Below are 21,510 nucleotides of genomic sequence, written 5' to 3'. Positions count from 1 at the left end.
CCTGCAGCCAGCAGGATGTGACTAAGAGTCTTTTCGTCTCCGGACAGTGTTTCCATCACCAGGGAAGCCATGCTTTATCAAGATACATGCCCCAGTTCTGTGTGGAAATGCATTACAACAGAAACCTGTGTTTCATGAGGGGCTCAGAGCTCCTCCAACACGTGCCTTAGTGCTTCTCACTTCTCTGGGGTGGAAAGAAGTGAACGTGCTCCACCTGGTTCACTGAAGCCGGTGATGGACAAACTCTGTGGGCAGGCCCGGGGGCGGGGGATGGGCCCCCCCCTCAGGGAAGGATCCATGAGCCAGAGCCTAGCAGGGGTCTGGTCCTGGGTGGGGTGTGGGGTGCAGGGGGGCTGGTGAGGGGGCTTTGTAAAGTTGTGTGTGTGTGAACTGCGGACACTTCATCTGGCTCTCCAACCTCAAATGGAAATGTCTTAAATAAAGTTCCCCCAGGATCAGAATTCAGACTTACTGGCAGAACACTGCTTCTTTAGTTCTCCAGGCTCTAAGGCGTCCTGAAAAGCATATTAGAGATTTCAGAGGCTCCTTCTCCAAACATCCTCTTTCACGAAGCGCCAGGATGGCCAGTCCCCGGAACCAAGCAAGGGGGGGGAGACTCCTGCCCAGCAGATCTGACCTCACTGCTCGGTCACAGACCATTATTTTCCCATTTACTCAGTTACTCACTTAGCAAACTCTCACAGACTCACCTACTTACCCGTAAGCCTGGGGCCACTGTAATCCTCAAATACCTGTCACTTCCTCCCTTCCCCCAGTCTTCCACTGCCACAAGCTACTCTGAAAACTCAGAATTTCTAGAAAATGCACTGGCTCAAAAGTAAAGCAGCTGTGAGAAGTCAGGGACAGCTTCCCCAAACCGACCTGGAGAAGAGACTCTCTCGGGAGCCGGGGTCCACCTGAAACCAACACGACACACTAGCTCCTCACCACACACACACACCTGGGTTCACTTTGTCCTCCCCAGAGACGAGCAGAGTCACAGGCCTCCCTCCTCTCCCAGGAGGACGAGTGGACCCCCAGCCACAGTCACCTCACTTTAAGTAGGGAGCCAGGATTTGAACCCACGTCCTCTGATTCCAGGAGCCCTATTCCACGGCAGGTGCCATAGCGACACGACTTTGACCAAACATACTCTCCTTCCCGCCTGACAACGCTCAACTTTGTCCCCTATCTGAAACCCTACAAATAAGGGAGTCACATGGGATAAGACAACCTCTTTCTGAATGTCACTACTCCTGTCAAGTCCAGTCAATGAGTTATTCACACGGTGAAGTGGATCTGCGTCACCCGCCCACTTCCCGCAGCCGCTGGCCAGGAGCCACTGGCTTTGAGGCAACAGGCGCTTTCTCTGGGTCTGAGGACAAGGAGGTAACTGGGGCAGCAGGGCCTAGCAGGGGCCTCGGGGGAGAGTTCTGGAAAGCAGACAGAGGGCAGGGGCTTGGAGAATCATACGGAGGAAGAGCTCCCAAAGAGACAGATCAAATATTGTGCTGGGAGGGGGCATGTCTCTGAAAAAGTGAGAGGACAGTGTCAAAAGAGCCTGGCAGCAGCCCTTGAAAACAACAGGAACACACACGAGTGTGCGTGTATACTCAGACTGGTTGAAAATAACAGCAACACACAGGAGTGTGTGTGTATACTCAGACTGGTTGAAAACAACAGGAACACACACAAGTGTGCGTCTATACTCAAACTGGTTGAAAACACAGGAACACACAGGAGTGTGAGTGTATACTCAGACTGGTTGAAAAGAACAGGAACACACAGGAGTGTGAGTGTATACTCAGACTGGCAGAAAATAACAGGAATACACAGGAGTGTGAGTGTATACTCAGACTGGCAGAAAATAACAGGAACACACGTGTGTGTGTATACTCAGACTGGTAGAAAACTAACAGTAACACACACAAGTGTGAGTGTATACTTAGACTGCTCTGGAAGGAGAATGGAGGCAGTGTCTCTGGACAGATTACTGGCATTTTCGCCAGCATTTTAACATTCTTTCAATGACTGCTTACTGCTTCTGAACTGAGGGGAAGGAAATCTCTTCTAAAGAGTCCGCCTGGGAGGTACCTGGGTACGTAGAGTTTCATTACGTTTTCTCTTTGCATACGTGCACATTGAGAAATTCCCAAAAGTAAGAGAGAGGATTTCCTGTCAGGCTGACACAGAAAACAACAAGGAAACTCCTCTGGAGACCTGCACCCCCAGGGCAGCCCCTTGATGCTCAGACATGGCTATGTACAAAGTCTCTTATCCATGATTAGGTTGAGCCATATGAAACTGTCAATTTTCAGCCAATTTTTTTTTTAACTAGAAAAACAGCCAACAGTAAACGATTTGTAATAAGCAGTAGTGGACTATGTCCCTAGACATTTCTCTGGGCCTAAATTGTACCATTTGGGGACTTTGCCTGAAATTATAGAAGCCAACGTGCGTTCCAAAGAAGAGGTTTAAGGAAAACGAAGAACAAAGTGGTTTGTAGGTTATTCGAAAGCTTGAAGAAAGAAACCAGCAGACGTGTGTCTGTGCCATCCGTGGTGCAGGACATATGTGAAATTTCAGTTTCACCCTCCCCACTTTTTGGCAGGTCATACGCTCACCTGCCCGAGAGACAAAGTTTAGGCCCACCAGGCTGAACAGGTGCAGCTGGGCTGGGCTGCGGGGAGCAGGGCAGGCCAGGAGAGCTGCGGGTGGGCGTCTGAGGGATGCGCACTCGAGATGTAAACCTTTTATGTAAAGAAAGGGCTGATGGCACCAACCACATACCACTGCGAGGATTAATCAGGTCTCATTGGGCAGGACAGACACAAGGGGAGACGGTCCCAGGCTGCCACCTGCCTTCTTTATTTGGGAGTGAATCGATGCACTAGGCTTCGAGCAGGGCATTTTGATCCAGCTGACAGAGTGCCTGTGTGCAAGCGGATACTCCGTCCTTTCCCGTGTTCCTGCATTTGCTCCATCCCTGTCCTCTCCTCTTGGAGCCCCTGGTTACCATGGGGATTACCTGCGCAGGGCTTGCTGTGCAGGGGTACCCCAGCAGGAAAGGCACGTTTCGTGACAGGTCGTGCTGGTGTGTGTGTGACCTGCTTTTCTGGTGGCCAAGACTTCAGACACTCGCCCCCAAGAGAAGAGCATTTAAAGTCTGAAGGAAACACCATGGCCCCCTTCCTGGACCCACACCCCACCTGTCTGCAGGCCGACCCCAAGCACCTGTTTGTACACTTTCCCAGCATGGGGATTCCTGTTACATCACACACGTGGGGTACACATCCAGCAGGCAGTAACAGAATTGTCTCCCTCACAGAGAACATGCCGCTGTGGACCTGAAGTCACTCCGCAGCTTCGGGAGCAAGTGGCCAGGTGCATGAGGGCCTGTGGACACAGTAACGCAGGACCAACGATCAAGGGCCAGGAGAAAATGCACTGGAGGATCACAGTGAAGCCTGAGATGGACTAAGTGGCCAAGAGTGTGGACACGAGGCCAGGGCTGGCCTGCGGCACTGAGTGTGAAGGAAGGACGGTGGTTACACCGGACGTCACAGGCAGAGCCCCCGGCTCTGCCGTGATGGAAGCTCCAGGGCCATGACCTTGAAGACAGGCTGTTCCTACAGAATGCCACTGGAACCTGACCCCAGGGGTCACCATAAGCCAGGGCTCATTGTCCAGCCTGCAGTTAACTGGGAAGTTCACACACACGGGGCTCACTCGGAGCATCCCCCTGCCCGCAGGGAGGAGCTGGGGAGCCCCGCCCCCTCCCTCAGGGGGCCTCCACGTGGCAAAGGTCATAGCTATGCACCCCCAAGTCCCCTGATGAAGGACTCAGCGAGGGCCGCTGATCCTGACTATGTGTGTCTTCTCAATGTGGCTCCACACTCAAAATTAAGAATATGAAGGGCCCAGAGGACTGTAGGAGTATGTGTGTGTGTGGGCAACTGCAGTTCTTTTGCACACACACACACACCCCCCTCTGAAAAACTGTGATGAATGAAACAGTGACAAAAGTGAAGCCTCCATACTCGGTGACCTGTTACTTATAAAATAACCTGAGCAATAACTGTCCAGCACTTCTACAGTAGGATCCTTTTCCCTCAACCTACATCCTACGCCAGATGCAAATATAAGCAACAGGTGAACTAGACCCACTCTCACTTTATTTATTTAGTTTTAATTTTTTGGCTGCACCACGTGGCATGTGGGATCTTAGCTCCCCAACCAGGGATTGAACCCGGGCCTCCTGCAGTGGAAGCTCGGAGTCATAACCACTGGGCCACCTGGGGAGTCCCTGGACCCACTCTTATTTAAAGGGACATGGCGGACACGGAGATCCCTGGCCGGTCTTGGCCTTCTCTGCTCTCCACGCCTGTTCCTGTCTCCCCTTGCCCCCATCCCTGGACCCTGGGGCTCCAAGCTCCGGCCTGAAATACCCTGACTGACAGGTGGTTACGGCACCCAGGAACAAGCTGTGGGAGAACTCTTGAGGAGAGTGAAAGGCCGAAGACCTCGAGGCAGGGGAGCCAGATGCGAAGACTGGGAGCAGGATGCAGACTGGAACAGGCCCTTGACCCTGAGACCACAACAGCTCCGAAAAGTCACAGGCAGACGAGGAACAGATGCATTGAGGCCATGGTGTTGCAGCCGCCCATGGGGCCCAGTCCCTCTGAGAACTGCAGGCCACGCGGACAAAGCCCCGAGTGCGGGGATACCCGCTCCCCACCACGTGCCCTGGACCAAGGCCCTGCTGTCCCAGGACGTCAAGCAGACGGAACAGAAATGCACAAAGAAACTCAAAAGCCCAAGAGAGTGAAAGACAAGCCTTCCCGGGTGAGACAGAAGAGCTGACTGAGACAGGCCAGTGAGATGTTAAAAAAAGAAGGCTTAGGGCTTAGCTGTCAGTTAACTCAAAAAGCCGAGAGCTAACAAAAGGCCTAAATGAGTGACACCCCATTAGAGTAACACCCCAGCACCAAGAACAGACCCTCCTGCTGGACTGTACCTGGACTATGATGTGAGGACTGTCACCTCGTCACCCAGGAGTCCCTGGTCCTGGAGCGACGGCGTCTCAGGAGGCTCGAGAGGGGGCGGCTGGCTCCTAGGAGGCAAGGGAAGAGACCACGTTAGACTCCATCTGGGGGCCCAGAACCTCCAAGCCCGTGGCCGACGCAGGGAGGGAAGCTTCTGTTCAGCTCAGCATCAGAGGGTAGGCTAATGGTGGGGAGATGAGGTCCCAATGTAGATGAAGCAGCATTGGGGGGGGGGGGGGTGGGGCGGGGTGTGGAGGGGATGTGGGGAGGCACTGCTGAGGAGAGACCCAGAAACTGGACAAGACAGCCTCCAAACCAGGGGTCCCACCCCGCCACCGCTGCAAACGTGGGGTCACGTCTCAAGTAAGAACGACAGCAGAGCATCACCCAGACAGGCCATGTCCACATAGCAAGGTCACAGAGCCGGCCTGTGCATGCTCAGAGGCCCTGAGGGGCCAGCCGGGCAGCGAGTCCTCTCAGATGCTAGCACTGAGACCCCCAGGTCAGCAGGTTCCAGAGAGCCTCAGCTGCCTCCTCCAGGGAATTCGGGACTCCAATCTGTGACCGTCCACTCTCCTGTCCTCGCTGGGACCACGCACAGTGGCATGGCTCCAGTACCCTATTTGGCTGGCAGTAAGCACCCACCAGCCCCATGGACTTCAGGGCAGGCCCCAGACTGCTCCGATGGGGGCAGGAAGACCCTCCTGGACGAGACGCATAAAGTCCTCTGTCTTCCCAGCTGCAGGGTTTCTACTCTGCACGCATTCATGCCCTCACTCACTCAGGAGCGGGAGAGGTTTGGTTATCATGCAACCTGAACACGATTCTATAGCCGACGTGACCCCAGCAAGGATCAGCACTGAGCCAAACACGCATGTGAAGATGTTCACCAACAGCCCCAGTTTCTGACTGCAGTGCCGCAAAGATTCCAGCAGCTGGAATCAACTATTCCACCCCAACCAACACCTTTCGGCTGTTCATCCTACACTAAGATGCCATTCTTTGCCATTTCTCTTTTGCAGATGTTCAGACCTACAGAAAAGCTAGTATATTTACAATACTTTTCACCTACATTTACCAACACTGAACATTTTGCCACATTTGCTCTATCGTTATGTACATGAACAATTTTCTCCCGAACCACTTGAGCATTAGCTGCAGTAGCTACCATGACACTTGACTTCTAAGTATTCTGATAGCCCACAAGGATGACATCTACGTAACTCTTAATGCTGTTGTTACAGATAAGAAATCAAACATTTACTCAATAGCCTCTAAAACGCAGCCCATGATCAAATGTCCAAAACTGACAGTGTATTGCCAGCTGTCTATCATGTGCCAAGTACAGGGGCAGTGGGAGAAGCGAAGGTGCATGAGGCTCAGGTCACAGTCCAGGGCCGATGGACACACGGATCCTTCCTGGGGACTGATGCCCCCACGGGTCTCTATCTCGGCCCAAGAGAAAGCGGCAGCTCCACCTGGAGACCCCAGGAAAGGCTTCTGCCACAAGGGGATGCTGTTCAGGGGACGAGAGAGCAGGGACGGAACATAAAGACGGAGAGGCTAGACTACAACAGCCCGAACCACGCCGCCCAACCCCGATGTCCAGGTCCTACTTCCGGGAACGTGTGACTATAGCAGGCTACATGACAAGGAGGCTGCAGACGAACAGAGGAACCAGCCGACCTCCGGTGAGATGTTCTCGGGTGGGTCTGATGTAATCCTCAGGGTCCCTGAAGGAGGGGGGAGTCCCGGTCAGAGGGGTGGGATGGGAGAGGCTCTAGGGGCGCTGCCAGCCTTGAACTGTCCGGGGCCCAGACCCAAGGCAGGCAGGCAGCCTCGAGAAGCCAACAAAGGCAAGGCGCTGGATCCTCCCTAGAGCTCTAAGAAGGTACACATCCTCCCAACACCTGGCCTGGAGCCCAGTGACACCCATTTTGGACTTCTGATCCACAGAACTGAAAAACAGTAAATCTGTGTTGTTTTAAGCTTTTTTTTTTTTTAACGTATAGGCTTGAAACAAGGCTGGAATCTACCCAAAGTGTTGGGGGCTGGGAACAAGTTGCGAAGTCTGGCCACCAAGAGCCATCATCAGATCTGTATTTTAGGAGGAAAACCCTGGAATGAAAGGAACAGAATTGAGAAGGAAAACAACTGACAATGTTTGGGGCCAATGACAAGATCTGAGCTATTAAAAAAAAAACATAGACTTGTGGAAAAGTTGTATCTGTCACCAAGGTCTCAGTCGACGGTTTCCCAAGACTTAAGAGTTTTCTGAGGACACTGGTGGTGATATTAACAAATGTGTTTTTAGATAAACATATACATATGATGGGCTTCCCTGATGGCTCAGACAGTAAAGAATCCATTTACAATGCAGGAGATCAGGGTTCGATCCCTGGAGACCCAGGGTTGGAAAGCTCCCCTGCAGAAGGAAATGGCAACCACTCCAGTATTCTGGCCTGGAGGATCCCAGGGACAGAAGAGCCTGGCTACAGTCCTTGGGGTTGAAAAGAGTCAGACACATACTGATCCATACCACCCACATAAGTAGAAGCTCGGTGGAGTTCTCCACAATCTTTAGGACTGCAGGGGGTTCTGAGATCAAACAGTTTGAGAACCACTGCTTTAGGGCTGCCCTAAGGCGTGGACACAGCCAGGCTGACACAGGCCCCCCAGGAAAGCCACTCTCCAGCTTCCTCAGGCAGGGTGAAGCAGCCTGACTGAGGACCTCACTGCTCGTGTCTCCCTGTCATAGCAGCAAAGCAGTTTAGGGATGCTCAACTTAAGCGCTAGAGTACATTAAACCAGGCTGAGCCCACCAGGATTACTGAGACTGGCATGAACACTAAGTAAACTCATTAGTACTGCTTTTCTTTACTCAAGAATGTACCAACTGATTTATTCTACTTCGGATTTGTTAAAAGCAGGGTAGTGAGAATGCTACAACCACCTCAAACCTAAAGAATTTTATTTCACTTATTTCCTCATAAATACAGCAGGCCGCATTCCAACACCGCCCTGGACGGGCTCCCAAGGGCACAGGTGTGGTCACGACACCAATGTCTGTGCAACAGGGAACACCCACACACTGATGGGAAATGTGTGTTTATGCAAAATCACCTGGAAACACCAGCGAACACATTTCCACTGAATAATTTATAGAGGAATCAGGCTTTCCCATTAGGCACATTGATAGGAACTACTAAACAGGTTTTTTTGCTTTGTCTTATTAAAAATAACGCCCAAGTTTTTTTCTTGGTGTTGTTTAGTCGCTAAGTCATGCCTGACTCTTTGCAACCCTAGGGACTGCAGCATGCCAGGCTGCCCTGTCCAGCTGAAGTAGCTGCTTTGCCTTTGAATGAGTCTGTGTTCTGTTCTTCAAGCCACAAGTGTCTTGAGTGTCAGACACAGTCCTGGAAACCAGGGACGCAGCAGTGAACTCATGAGATCAAAATTCCTGACTCTTTGGAGTTTATGTACATCTTATGATTGGGAACATCTTTGAAACATATGGATGGATGAAATATCAACAGGAAGAACATGTTTCTGATTCACTAAAGCAATTTCATGAAATTATTAGAAATAAGGTGGGCCCCAAGCCAGCGCTCCATCCCACCAGATCAGATCCGAAGGTCATGGTAAGGAATGAAGCTACAGGAACACAGTTCAAGGCCTTAGGGGGGGTTCCGACAAGTCTTCTGACTCCAGCCAAGTACCACGGCCAGGAGCCCAAGGAACAGACAAGGACCTCCCGAGGGAATGTGCAGGGGACAGGATCCTGGAAGGAGAGCATCTTTTGTTTGAAACAGCAAATGTTAATTAAATTTTTCCTTCCGCGTGAAAAGTTTTGAAATTCCAGCATGAGATTCCTGTTTGTTAAAGGGAGCGTGGGCAAAGAGGCTGGCGAGCACTGAGAAGGAGTTAATATCCTTCCTGGTCCAAGAGAGAGGAGATGATGGACTCAAAGCCAGAGTGCTGGACAGAGGCCTCAGGGTCTCCAGAACCAGGGCAGGGGGCCCTCCAGGCATCGCCCAGGAACCAAAACTGTCCTCTGAGACGCTCACACTTTGTCCTTCCTTCCGTTAGGACCCTGTGGGACAGGCACCATGGGGGAGCATCCAGAACTAACATCACGGCAGCTGCGCTTGCCAGAGCCACGTGCTGGTGACGCCACAGGGCCTTCCCGGCCGCAGGAACCTGGGAGCCATCCCCTCTGTCCTGAGCCTTCCAGCCTTGAGGCTCTGCATTTGGGATTTACCCAGAAATGAGCAGACTGTAGTAACTGAGATAATACACTCGTGAGGGCAGACCTGGCTGGGATCAGAAACCCGAATACTCTCTACACATCGTGGCCCCTGCCCTCCCCTGACCCCACCGCCTGCCACCTGGATCTCCACCACGGCAGGACCACACACTCACTCACAGGTTTTCAGTGAGAAAGGACGGGCTTCCACCTGAGGACAGGGGATGGGGGCTCATGAGGACAGGTCTGACTGATGTTACTAGTGGTTTCCCAGAGAAACTCATGGACCAGACTCCAGTGTCCCATCTCCCCCAAGTTCCAGTGTCCACCCTGAACACCTTTATTTGGGGCCCACACCACTTCCTGCCCACCCCCTAAGGCAGCGACAACACTTAAGCATAAAAGCCGTTTGAACGACCTCACAACACACACAGACGCGTGTCGTTCTACAATGCCTGTTGGGGAAAAAATTACAAACTCTAAAGGAAATGTGGTCAAGGAAGCAGCAAGATGTCCATTCCTCTCCCAACCCTGCGATAATTAAAATCACTGCAGCCTTTTCTGGAGCAAGGAAAGCCCGCAGTCTGACGATTCATCCTCCCTCTGAGATGAGAGATACTCCACAATGAGGTGACCGAGTCTTCCTTGACTGCATGCTGTCGAGGTGGGGGAACCCGCCTCACAGTGTGGAGCTGTAAGCATGTGCTCCGCAGATGCATTTATTTTTAATGAATTGGTTTTAAAAAATCTTTTAAAGTAATATTTTACTATTAAAAAAACCTACAAAGAATTCTGGGGATAAGCACGTATTCACAAAGAAACCAAAACCTCATCCCCAAACCAAGATTGAGAATTACTAAGAGGCAGGCAGATTAAGGAAAAAAAGTAAAAGATGAAAAAAATGAACTGACGACTAAGCTCCACTCCCTACAGCGGTTCTAAGGCTGAACCTGGTCTTGAAGATGCGTGGGAGCGTGTTCACTGAGAGTCATGTGAGAAGCTCAGAAGTCGGCGGGGATGGGCTGCTGGGAGGCACCCCCGCCCCCCAAGACAGAAAGGAACCGGGCGGCATCTCCCACTGATGCTTCACAGGTGCCGTGTGAGGCTCAGAGCAGGCAAGAACCTCAAGCTATTCTCAGGTTCCACTGCCACTATTGTTATGAAGAGGTCATTGCATCAGAGTCTGAGTGGGAAGGAGGACCCCGGACTCTGAGATTCTGGGTGAGCACGGAGGAGGTGAGGCCCACAGGCGGGGACAGCAGCTTCCACCCCAGAAGCGCTCCACCTGCCAGCCTGCAGCCAGCCTCGATTTGTTAACACCTAAGAATCTGAGTGACGGAATCTGAGGCCCTATGACTTGGACGGGACCAAATGGCCGCCTGATGCAGAAGTCCTCGCGGACTGTAAAAGGAAAAAATGAGCAGAGCAGGAAACGGGTGGCGGGGAGAAAGGAAGAGGGGCACAGAAAGCATGCAGGCTTTCCATTCAGTCATTTCCCTCTGACACTGCAAACACGCTCAGCAGTCAGCCTCCGAACTCCACCGCTGGCCCAGCAAAGACGGGCACGAATCTGGGGGTCAGGTGTCTCCCCAACGAGGACAGCAGCATGGTGGCGGCTGACGTTTTCGTGAAGTGCTTACTCTGTCCCACTCGAACACAACTCCACTTCCAGAAAAGCAGCTTCATAAAGTAAGGGGAAACGCGGAGCCGTGGCTCAAACCTCTGCTCAGCTGTCTAAACCTGCTCTGATGCTCCTGAAACTCTACGTGAGACTTCTCATAGGTCCCCCAGGGCAACGGGCCATAATGTAATCACAGTAAAATCAGACACAAGGACACTCCTCCCACTGAGCAAACTGTCAGAGACAACAGAAAGAGGAGAAATGGTTTCTGAAGACAACCTGCCTGGGTTTTGACCCCCAACTACCTGAATGACCTCTCGCAGGTTACTCCGAACCCCTACTTCCCCACTTCTGCAATGAGGAAACTACTGTCGAGCTCACAGAATGGCTTAAAAATAATTAGAAATTGAGATTATTATCCCTATAGCAACATCAAGCACTTCTTAAAAATCAATGAATCGTTAGGGAGACGTTCTCTGAATAAGGGACATAAGAAGAAATACTTCCTCTTTGCTTCTTAGTTTTTCCAACTGCACAGGCTCCTGGCTGGCACTCTGGAACTTCTTGCCCAAACAGCTATGTGAGCAACTCCAACAGACACATGCAGCCGGGGGAGGTGCTATTTAAAGACATCCTCCCATTTAAGTGAACAATCATTTGACTACGAATATCAGTCCTTACTGATATTCAGTGAGGCTTCCCCAGTGGCTCAGTTGGTAAAGAGTCTGCCTGCAATGCAGGAGACCCAGGTTTAATCCCTGGGTCAGGAAGATCCCCTGGAGAAGGAAATGGCAACCCACTCCAGTATCCTTGCCTGGAGAATCCCACAGACAGAGGAACCAGGCAGGCTACAGTCTGTGGGATCGCAAAGAGTCAGACACGACTGAGCAATTAACTTTCACCTTTTCATCAGCCCTTACATGATGTGTCACTATTTCCAAAGAATCAGCTCATGAATGATGCCTGCTCTGAATCTGGACATTTGTGGCTTCTGTCTGCCAATGACTTACCCCAAAGAGTTTAATAAAACAGCATCTTTGCCAGTGAGGAAGTGATGTACTGCTGGAAAGGTGAAAGGGCTGCTCAGGAAGAATATGATCACAATATGAAAACTGCAGGGCTTTCTCCAAAACAAGGGGTCGAGAGGAGGCCTGGGGAACCTCAGGATGGAGTTGTCGGGGTGGGCCAGGGGGAGGCCGGGCCAGGCATTCCGGGACAGGATGGGGTGTGAGGAACATGGAGTCCCAGGTGAGCAGGCAGAGGGAGCCAAAGTCGGGGCGCCCACAGTCCAGGCCGACCTGCAAGATCTCCTCTGACTTGATGATGGTTCCCTCGTAAACACACACTTTGGCCCTACGCGGACACACTCTCCTGAGACTCAGAAAATACAACCCCTCATGGCCTCTATGCTCAGGATTCCCTGAGGCCCCCTGCCAGGGCCCAGGGAGATCTGGGCATGACCAGGAAAACACGCCTGTGTGCGGGGAGGACGGCATCTCCCCACCACACTGGGTAGGTCCCCCAGGAGGAGACAGCAGCCCCCGCTCCCCGTTTCTGGGTAGCCTCGGCGAGTTACCCCCTCCTGCCCTCTTAGCCAACATCTCCTGTCTTTGAGACCCTGTGGTCTGGGGCCAAGAGCCCTTCGCCTGTTCTCACTCTCAGAGGGCAGTGGGTAGGCTCACGACTAACCCATCACTTTGACAGATCAAAGCCAAAGCCACTTCCCCTCCTGGGGCCCAAGAGATGGTGTCATCAGGGCCTAGGAGGGGAACATGGTGATGATGGCACAACAAGGTGAATGGGCTGAATGCCACTGAAATGTGTACTTCAAAATGTACAACAGAAAACACATACAATTCAAAAACTGGAAAGATTCCTCAAAAAATCAGAGTCGTCACCATAGGACCCCAACCACTCCTAGATATCTAACAAAGATAAACAAAAGCCTATAAAAAAACTTTTACACAAAAATCTGCATACAGATGTGCAGAAAGCAGCACTTTCACAATGGCTGAAAAGTAGCTAAACCACCCCAAAGCCCATCAACTCATAAGTGGAAAAACAAAATGTAGTCTATCCATTTGTTGTTGTTCAGTCACTAAGTTGTGTCCAACTCTTTGCAACCCCATGGACGACAACATGCCAGGCTCCCCTGTCCTTCACTATCTCACAGAGTTTGCTCAAATTCAGGTCTACTGAATCAGTGATGCTATCCACATGAGGGAATATTATTCAGCCATAAAGAGGAATGAACGTGGATGAGGAACAACAACGTGAATGAACCTTGAAAACATTATGTTAAGTGAAAGAAGCCAGTCACAAAAGGCCACACGCTCTGTCAGTTCAGGTACATGAAAAAATCTGGAATAAAGACAGAGAGGAGATGAGGGCTTGCCTGAGTGCGTGATGAAAATGTTCTGAATTTGTGGGGATGGTTGCCTAATTGTGGATATAGTAAAGCCACTGAATTTGTACTTCAAGTGGACGAACTTTATGCTGTTAAATTATATTCAGTAAAGCTGTTAAAAGATAAGAGGCACCCAATTCACAAGAAAAGCCGGTATGGCTTTTCTATCAAAGGTGGCCAAGCAGACCCTGCACCTTATATACGAGTTCAGTTGCAAAAGCAGCACTGTGTCCCCCATATTTTAATTCTGCTTCAAGTCAAAACTCTGCCACTTCCCCCCAAAATCAGTAATTATAGCTCTGGTTGCAGTTGGTAGGACAACCTCCACTCTATCTGCACAAGCCACTTATACGTAACAGTCATTTTGCTCCGAGAGTTTCACAAACGTGGACTTAGCTCCTGTTCCATGAGCCCTCCCTACACCGCACTCCCTCGTCCTCCGTTCTGTGACACTGAACACAAGCTCCTGTTTCAATCCAGAGCTTAAGATTTCATGGTGACAGGGCACAGAATAACACGACTGAGGAGGCCTGCAGCAAAGGTTGGTCTAAGTGCTGCACACAGTTTAAGATTCCAGCTCACACAGGGCCCGGGCTTCCCCGGTGGTTCAGACAGTAAAGAATCTGCCTGCAATGCAGGAGACAGTGGGTTCGATCCTTGGCTCAGGAAGACCCCCTGGAGAAGGTAATGGCACCCACTCCAGTACTCTTGCCTGGGAAAATCCCATGGACGGAGGAGCCTGGCAGGCTACAGTCCATGGGGTCGCAAAGAGTCAGACACGACTGAGCGACTAACACTTTTCACACTGGATCCAGGGGAAAAGGGACCCCTCTCCCTCTGTGTGTGACTGTGGTCCAGGACCTCAGAGAAAGCAACCAATTTAATAGAGAATTAGCAGAAAGGAGACAATCATCAGGCAGCAAAAAATCTAACCAGGTCTCTAAGCACCAGCAGAGTATTTTCTAAGCCGGTCAAGGTGCACCACCAGGGTGAGCAAACCACCCTGAGAGAGGCGGGGAGGATGCGCCCAGTTTGAGAAGCTGGACGGAAGAACACACAGGAGGCCGGCTAGGGGCGACTCCCCGCACTGAGTTCAGGGTGCTGGTGAGGCGGGGTCACAGCCCCGTCTGCCGAGGCACACCTGGACAGGTGAGTCCACGCTACGCTCCCCGGCTCTCCCACGCACTGGGTACAGCTCCCTGCAGCCGGGTGTCTGCCCGCCCCTCTCCGTCCAGGAGGTGGCCACGACAGGGTGGTGGCTCCGGAGGAGTCTGAGAAGACACACGGGCCGGGGATGCAGCCAGGACAGCAGCCTGGGTCCAGGAATCGGGAGGCCTGCCTGTGCGGCCCTGCGGTTACCCGGGGGATCGGGCAAGCGCTCGCCAGCCTGGGCCTCTGGACTTCGGTCCTTGGACAGACTTCACGGTTCTCCCGGGGGTCAGCGCCTGGCTGCTGCAGCCGTACCCGCAAAGGCAGCAGGGAAACGATGCCTCCAAGGGCTCTGGCCGCCCCGTGCCAAGCGCCTCTATCTACAGCGGCGTGCTGGACGGGCCTTGGGGCATCAGGGGGGCCCTCTTCCCTCTAACAGGCACGGTTCCTGCAACACCCGACGCCCACCTTCCTCTCGAAAATGCCCACAGGGGCTCGTGATTCCTTACAACAACACACTGCAGGATAAAGACTTCTAAAAGAGATCTTCAGTTGAATTTAATAAAATCTGAGCAGCTGGTATGTCACAGACACGGCCCGGTTACATGACGTGAGTTAGGCTGACATAAAGAAGAGGTGGGGATGGGGCGGGGGCAGAAAGTTCCCCAAAACGACACGGAAGCCTCCCCGCCCCCCACCACAGCCTCACTCACACACACCTCCTAGACGGGCCCACAGGGTGGACACCCCCCTGGCAGCTCCTGCCTGAGTGTGAACCCCTGGGCAGGTGTGGTCGCCAAGTCTTCACCGCACGGGAGACACCGTGAGCTCAGACAAGCACCAGTACCCCGTTTCCCGAGGGAAAGACTCTTCTGTCTTGGTTTCACCCCCTGAAAACTGGGTCGCGAGTCTTCAGTTCAGTTCAGTCGCTCAGTCAAGTCCAACTCTGCGACCCCATGGACTGCAGCACACCAAGGCCTCCCTGTCCATCACCGACTCCCGGAGCTTACTCAAACTCATGTCCATCGAGTCGGTGATGCCATCCAGCCATCTCATCCTCTGTCGTCCCCTTCTCCTCCTGCCTTCAAGTCTTCCAGTCTTACCCTTCTGATACCGCTCCCCACCCACCCACCCCGCCTTTCTCCCCACTGTGAAGACCAGAGAACAGGGAGGCAAGAGAGATGTTAAAGTCTCAGATGACACTGGGTTCAGAACACGGCGGGCGAGTGACTTCATCTCTGTGGGCTCCCTTTTTCCCCACTGCAGGATGAGGCCAGTTCTGGTCCCTCCCAGCCGGGGCAGGGTGGGGAGAAGGGGTTAGCACTGCGGCGTCCGGAGCGCACCAGTGCCGTCATGAGCACCTCTTCACCCGTGTGGGATCTCACTGGCAGCCCCTGTGTGAGACGCGCCAGAGGGCGAGCAGGTCCTCCAAAAGACACCTGCTCTATTCTCTGACGGGGTTCCGTAACTGATTAAGCACTGTGCAAACACGCGGTTTAAAAAACAAAAATAAGCTTATTGTTTGACGTATTTCCCTCTGCACCTGTTTAGATAGTTGCAGGTTCGAGGGCTGCGGCCTCAAAATAGTGTGGGCTTCTCTGGTGGCTCAGAGGTTAAAGCGTCTGCCTGGAATGCAGAAGACCCAGGTTCGACCCCTGAGTTGGGAAGATCCCCTGGAGAAGGAAATGGCAACCCACTCCAGTACTCTTGCCTGGAGAATCCCATGGAGGGAGGAGCCTGGTAGGCTACAGTCCATGAGGTCACAAAGAGTCGGTAAACTGACTTAAAACTATTAAAAAATACATATATAAGGACATGAACTGTGTGAAGAAATGGACATACACATTATAATTAGTACTGAGTTTAGAACCAGACTTTTGTTTCTGGATCTGTAAACATCTCCGGTCCCACAGGGCTGACAGCCGTGGCGCGTGGGTCCAAGGCTGGCCGCGGCGGTCGCCCTCCTGGCCCCCGCTGTCCTTTAGGAGCTGAAACCCGCTCGGGCGCCCCCTTCGCAGGTGACGGGTCAGATGGCTCAGCTGTGAAGGGGGCTGCGGGCTGAGACCACTCCACCCAGGGGCCTCTTCGCCTGTCTGGCTCTTGGGCCCAATCTGGCCATTTTAGGAAATGAGATGCTCTGTTTCACCTGCTCTCGGCCGGGCGGCCGCGCCCACCGTGAACCCCAGCGGAACGCGATACCCAGTCATGAGGCCGCTTTCCTCCTGCCAGGAGGTCTGGACGCTCACAAAGCCCCGTGGTTTGTTTTGCCAAACTGCACATACATTGAATGGAAATGTTTGTTTTCCGTGTCTCGCTTTACGTCTCTGCAGACAAGTGATTAAAGAGTAATTTCAAGGGCACTTTTTCCGCTCATCCCCTCTAACCTGCTTACATCAGGCTGCTGCACTTCCTGCCTTTTAACTTATGTTTCTGTCGGCGTATCATCCACTCTTCTTTGTTGACCTTTCCGTGAACAGCGCTGCTTCAAAACCCTTCTTCAAAGGAGAGGTCAGGGTGAAATGTCACCAGGAAGGGTGCCAGATGGCCAGTGGCCAGGGGCACCGGCTCCAGAGCTGAGCCTACCTGTGACTCGGGCGCCAAAGGCAGGAGGCTGGACCCCTGGGCCAGCCTCACCCACACCCCAGAGAAGCCGGGTCCACCAGCCCAGAGCCTGGGACCCTCCATCCAAGAGCTGCTCACAGAGCACCCACTGCATACACGCCCTGTCAGGAACTGCAGGCGACAGAGAAAGCTCTGTGCTCCCTGCTCTGGAGGCTCGTTTCACAGAGAGAATGGATCTGTTTAAAAAAAAGGTACCAAAAAAAAAAAAAAAAAAAAAACGTACAGAGGGAACACGCGGGAGGACTTCCAAAAGGTGGAGGTGGGGAAGGCTGGAAGAAACCAGAAAGGTTACTGCACAGAAGAGAAGACGGCTGAGACGGGGTGGCGGTGGGGGGAAGGAAGGACACGGAGGATGTGCTAAACCACTGATACTGGAGGCAAGAGACGGAAACACGGCCAAGGCAACTGACGTCTCAAGCCCAGGAGATCGAGGACCATAAAGAGGCAACGTCAGGAGTACATTTTCGGGTGCAAAAATCTAAGTTCCTGCATTCCAGGTGAGGGTGAGACCCACATAAGATGCTGTGACCTGCTGTTCTGGCTCTCCAGTCCCCTCTGCTCTGGTTTATAAAATACAAGTGATCAGAGGTACGTGAGAGCCATGTGGTAGCCACATGGGGGCCCTGAGCAGCAGACTCCCCTGACGTGGACAAAAGGGTGTGACTGTGTGTCCCCTGGGGCCCCCCTCCCCCCTCCAAACAAGGCCAGACCACAGGCGGGACGCCACTCACACCAGCCTGCCACGTGAACAAGGACAAGTAACGGCTCAGTGTAAGTCTGCCCCAAGTGTATCAGGACTTCGTTCCAAATGCTGCCCATAAATTCTTTTTCAGTATTAAAAAACTTAATACTAAAATGGATCCATCGATTGTCTACAACTCAAGTTTCTCTGCATGTCCAAATTTAACTGGGCATCCGACCAGTCTTCTTCTTTGCTCACCCTGCTGACTCCTAGCCTGGTGTTCACAGCCCAGGCCTGAGCACTCGCTCCCACCCCAGACCCTCCTTGCCCCTGACCCTCAGCTCTGACCCACAGACGGCCTCTCTGCAAAGGCCCTCCCCACCCCCGCCAAACATACTGTGCATGGAGGACGCCCCCATCACAGATCCAGAAAAGGGACAGAATCTGTGAGAAAGGGGAAAACCGCCAAGTATACGAAATATATCGGGGAAACAGGGGTGGGGAGCTCCCGACAGCACATGAGTGGGTCTTAGAAAAGACTGGCTAAAAGTGAGCAGTTTCAGGAGGGATGAAGCAGCTTTAGTTCTCAGAGGGATGAAGATAGCTGCTAAGAGCCTGGCATCCTCTCTAGTCAGCTTAATCACAAAGAAATGGGTCCTTGGCCAGTGGCCTGCATCTTTGCAGCATCTGCAGGGAACCAATCCCCCGGAAGGTGGCCCACGAGGGTCAGCACTTGGGTGACTCGGCCAAGTGCCCATGGCAGCTGACCAACGTCTGCTGAGTGAGCGAATGAGGGAGTGAATGCATGAATCTGGACTTCTCAAAGAACTTGTTCAATGAAATTTGAAATCTCATTTAATCACTGAAAAATCCAAGTCTAGTGTAAATCTTCCACTCCTTGGCACACCTCACCAGAGCAGCTGATAGTCTTTGCTCTTTAACCAGTTTGTCAGCTGAGAATTATTTGTACTACGAGGTACAAGCATCTGTGCTGGGTCTAAACCAAACAAACGAACCTGAAACACCTGCTCGTCCACCCGACGAAGCACCTGTTAGGATTCACACGCAGAGCCGAGGAGCAAGGCCACCCCCTCCCAGACAAGAGAGAACCTCGGTCCCAAAACGTTTTTTTTTTCCTACGGTCCTTTGTATGACCATTGTAGCTGGTCTTTAGTTACGGGAGCGCTTAATCAAACAAACATCTGAGAACACCACAATTTTCTTATTTATACATAAAAGTATTATTCAACCCTGTTCCGATTTCCCTTGCTCTGGCTTGGAAGGCGTCCCAAGGACGCCCTAGCCAAACAAGAAACTTCAAAAAAACGAGGACGACGTATATTTTTAAAAGAGGGTACTGCACACTGTTTCCCAGATAAATCCCTGGGGTATTTTGAGTATTTTATAAAGAAACTTTGGCTCTGCTACTATGAACTTCTCATTCTGCTAACAGACCAATAACTTAGGGTTTACAGACACATTCAAACCTGGACAGTGGACGCTGGGTGGAGCCCTGGGAGACGATTCACCTGGCGTCCGACAAACCTGCTCTTGCTTCTGCTGCTAAACGTTCAAGTATTTCATGATGGGGGTAAAAAAAAAAAAAATGGGGAAAAGTGAGTTTAATGCACAAATCTAGCCAAAGGTTTTTCATACCAATATCTGAAGAATTAAAATTCAAAGAGGTGTATGCTGGTTAGTACAGTAACGGGGCTTTTCAGACTCTGTCCTCATGTGGGGGACACGGGTGCCAGCTCGGGTCATCCCCCCGCTGCCCTGCAACCTCCAAGGAAGGACCCATCCGCCCACAGCTCCCCATTCTGGGCTGGAGATACATGTTTATCATTAATTTTCAGCAAACGTCATCAAGGCTCTGTGCTGCCTAGAGCTGCCGTGAATAAGAGCAAACATTCGCAGGAAGGGCAGAGTCAAGGAAGACAGGACTCTCTTCGGCGGGGGAAAAGGCCCACATGACCATCTCAGTCCTAACACTCGGGGTTGGTTGCTGCATCATGTCACTGTTTCCTGGGGCCCCCGGTCTCCGCTAAAGGCTAACAACACCTATCTCAGATCAGACCTACAGGACCTCCCGGGGCTGCAGGATGCAGACTTGGAAGCCACCTGTTTGGGGTCACCAGCTCCCCCGTGCCACCAAGGACCCGTTAGATGCAGGCACGTAATCTTCCCAGATGACAAACACGCTGGGTCTGTCAACATCAGGGAGTGAACGGAGGAAGGAAGGGTACAGCCAAGGGGAAGCAGCATGCACTGACCAGGAGCTGAGAGTGCAGCCCCCAGCTGACACCTCCGGTTGGCCACTCCCCGCACCCAGGCCCCTGACAGTCAGACAGGCAGTGTCCGTCTGAAGGATGCAGGTGCCGGGCTGGAACCCAGGTCGATCCGTCCGGGAACACAACTCCCGCTCCTCCTGCCTCCATCCTGGCAGCTCTGGTGGGAGCTGCCCTCGCCCCAGCTGGTCACCTCCACTGCTGAATCTCTTTATCGATCATGTACGTGCATGTTAGTTGCTCAGTCCTGTCCAGCTCTGTGACCCCATGGACTGTAGCCCACCAGGCTCCTCTGTCCATGGGATTCTCCAGGCAAGAAGACTGGAGTGGGTTACCATTCCCTCCCCCAGGGGATCTTCCCGACCCAGGGATCCAACCCAGGTCTCCTGCATGGCAGTCAGACTCCTTACCCTCTGAGCCACCAGGGAAGCCCAATTTCAACGCCAATATGAACCTTCACAAATTATCAACAGAGCAACACAAGGTCAACTCTAGAATTCAACTGCAGTTCCATACCTAACACGGTCTGTTGTCCTAAGGCCTGACGCGGCTACGGTGCGGTGACCCTGAGAGCCACGCCTCTCCTCTGGACCGCCCCCTCTGCAGCTGACTCCGCTCTCGCGGTGACCTGGCAACAGTCCAGCCCATCTGGGTTGGGGTCAGAGATGTGAGAACGGGGCACTGACTGCAGGGGAGTGGACAGGGTAGGGGAGGACGCCCTGGAGAGAGCCAAGGAACCTTCCAGACTGTGGTTCCGAGAGCGGGTTCCTCATTCAGACGAGAGGGCTGTGCCCAGCTCGCTTCAGGGGGACCCCAGGGTGTGAACAAGATGACTCGGGTGGGCACCACGGACACCAAGCGTGTCCCACTCCCCTGAAGCTCACGCAGCCTGGACTCGGGGAGCCAAGAACAGAAAGAAGGGTATCTCGGTAACACGGGGCGGCTCTGGCCAGAGTCCTATCCCTGGGGAGGCTCACAAAGCACGCTTTGTACGGGGGCCTGTCCCATGACAGCGTTCCCAGAGATTCGCGATAACCCCGGCCCCACAGGCCAGGACAGTCACACCCTTCTCGCGTCCACTTTTCCTTTTCCGCCCCTGCTCCTTCTGGGCCTGTGGGTGACCAGCTGTGGGAAGCACTGCGCTTTCTTCCTATATGCTGAGACCCCTGCAAGTCAAGGCGAGGGCCCAGCCCACCGCTGGGGCAGGCCGGGAACCCAGGGATCGCCTCGCCCACCTCTCTTTCTGCTGGCGCTACCAGGTGGGGTGCTCCCAGATCATCCCCTCCTGGCCCTCTGACGTGCTCTCCTCCACCCTAAACAGAAGCTGAGCCTTCTTCGGAGTTTGCAGACTAGCAGTTTCCCCTCTCCTGTAACACAACCCTTGTCGGATTCTGCCCAGAGAGCAGACATTCGAGATACCTGAACCACGGCTGCACAATCGAAGCCTTTT

The 21,510-nt window shown here is 52.8% G+C and overlaps 1 protein-coding gene and 1 non-coding gene across 6 annotated transcripts in view; one reads left to right on the top strand and one right to left on the bottom strand.

Moving 5' to 3' along the window:
• SLC7A1 (solute carrier family 7 member 1) overlaps window positions 1–21,510 on the bottom strand; it is a 63,641-nt gene that overhangs the window by 26,840 nt on the left and 15,291 nt on the right. For all 5 annotated transcript variants that reach the window (XR_009691395.1, XM_061133678.1, XM_061133679.1 and 2 more), the window contains exon 2: window positions 5,018–5,113. The gene's annotated coding sequence lies outside the window, so the exon portion shown is untranslated. The remainder of the gene's footprint in view (window positions 1–5,017; window positions 5,114–21,510) is intronic.
• On the top strand, window positions 16,063–16,136 carry TRNAS-GGA (transfer RNA serine (anticodon GGA)). The gene has a single exon. It is a non-coding gene; the product is annotated as a tRNA-Ser (tRNA).

Source organism: Dama dama, chromosome 30 (genome assembly GCF_033118175.1).
Source record: "Dama dama isolate Ldn47 chromosome 30, ASM3311817v1, whole genome shotgun sequence".
Classification (NCBI taxonomy): Eukaryota; Metazoa; Chordata; class Mammalia; order Artiodactyla; family Cervidae; genus Dama; species Dama dama.
Note: the sequence above shows the minus strand (reverse complement) of the source record. Positions and strands in the feature narration are given on the sequence as shown.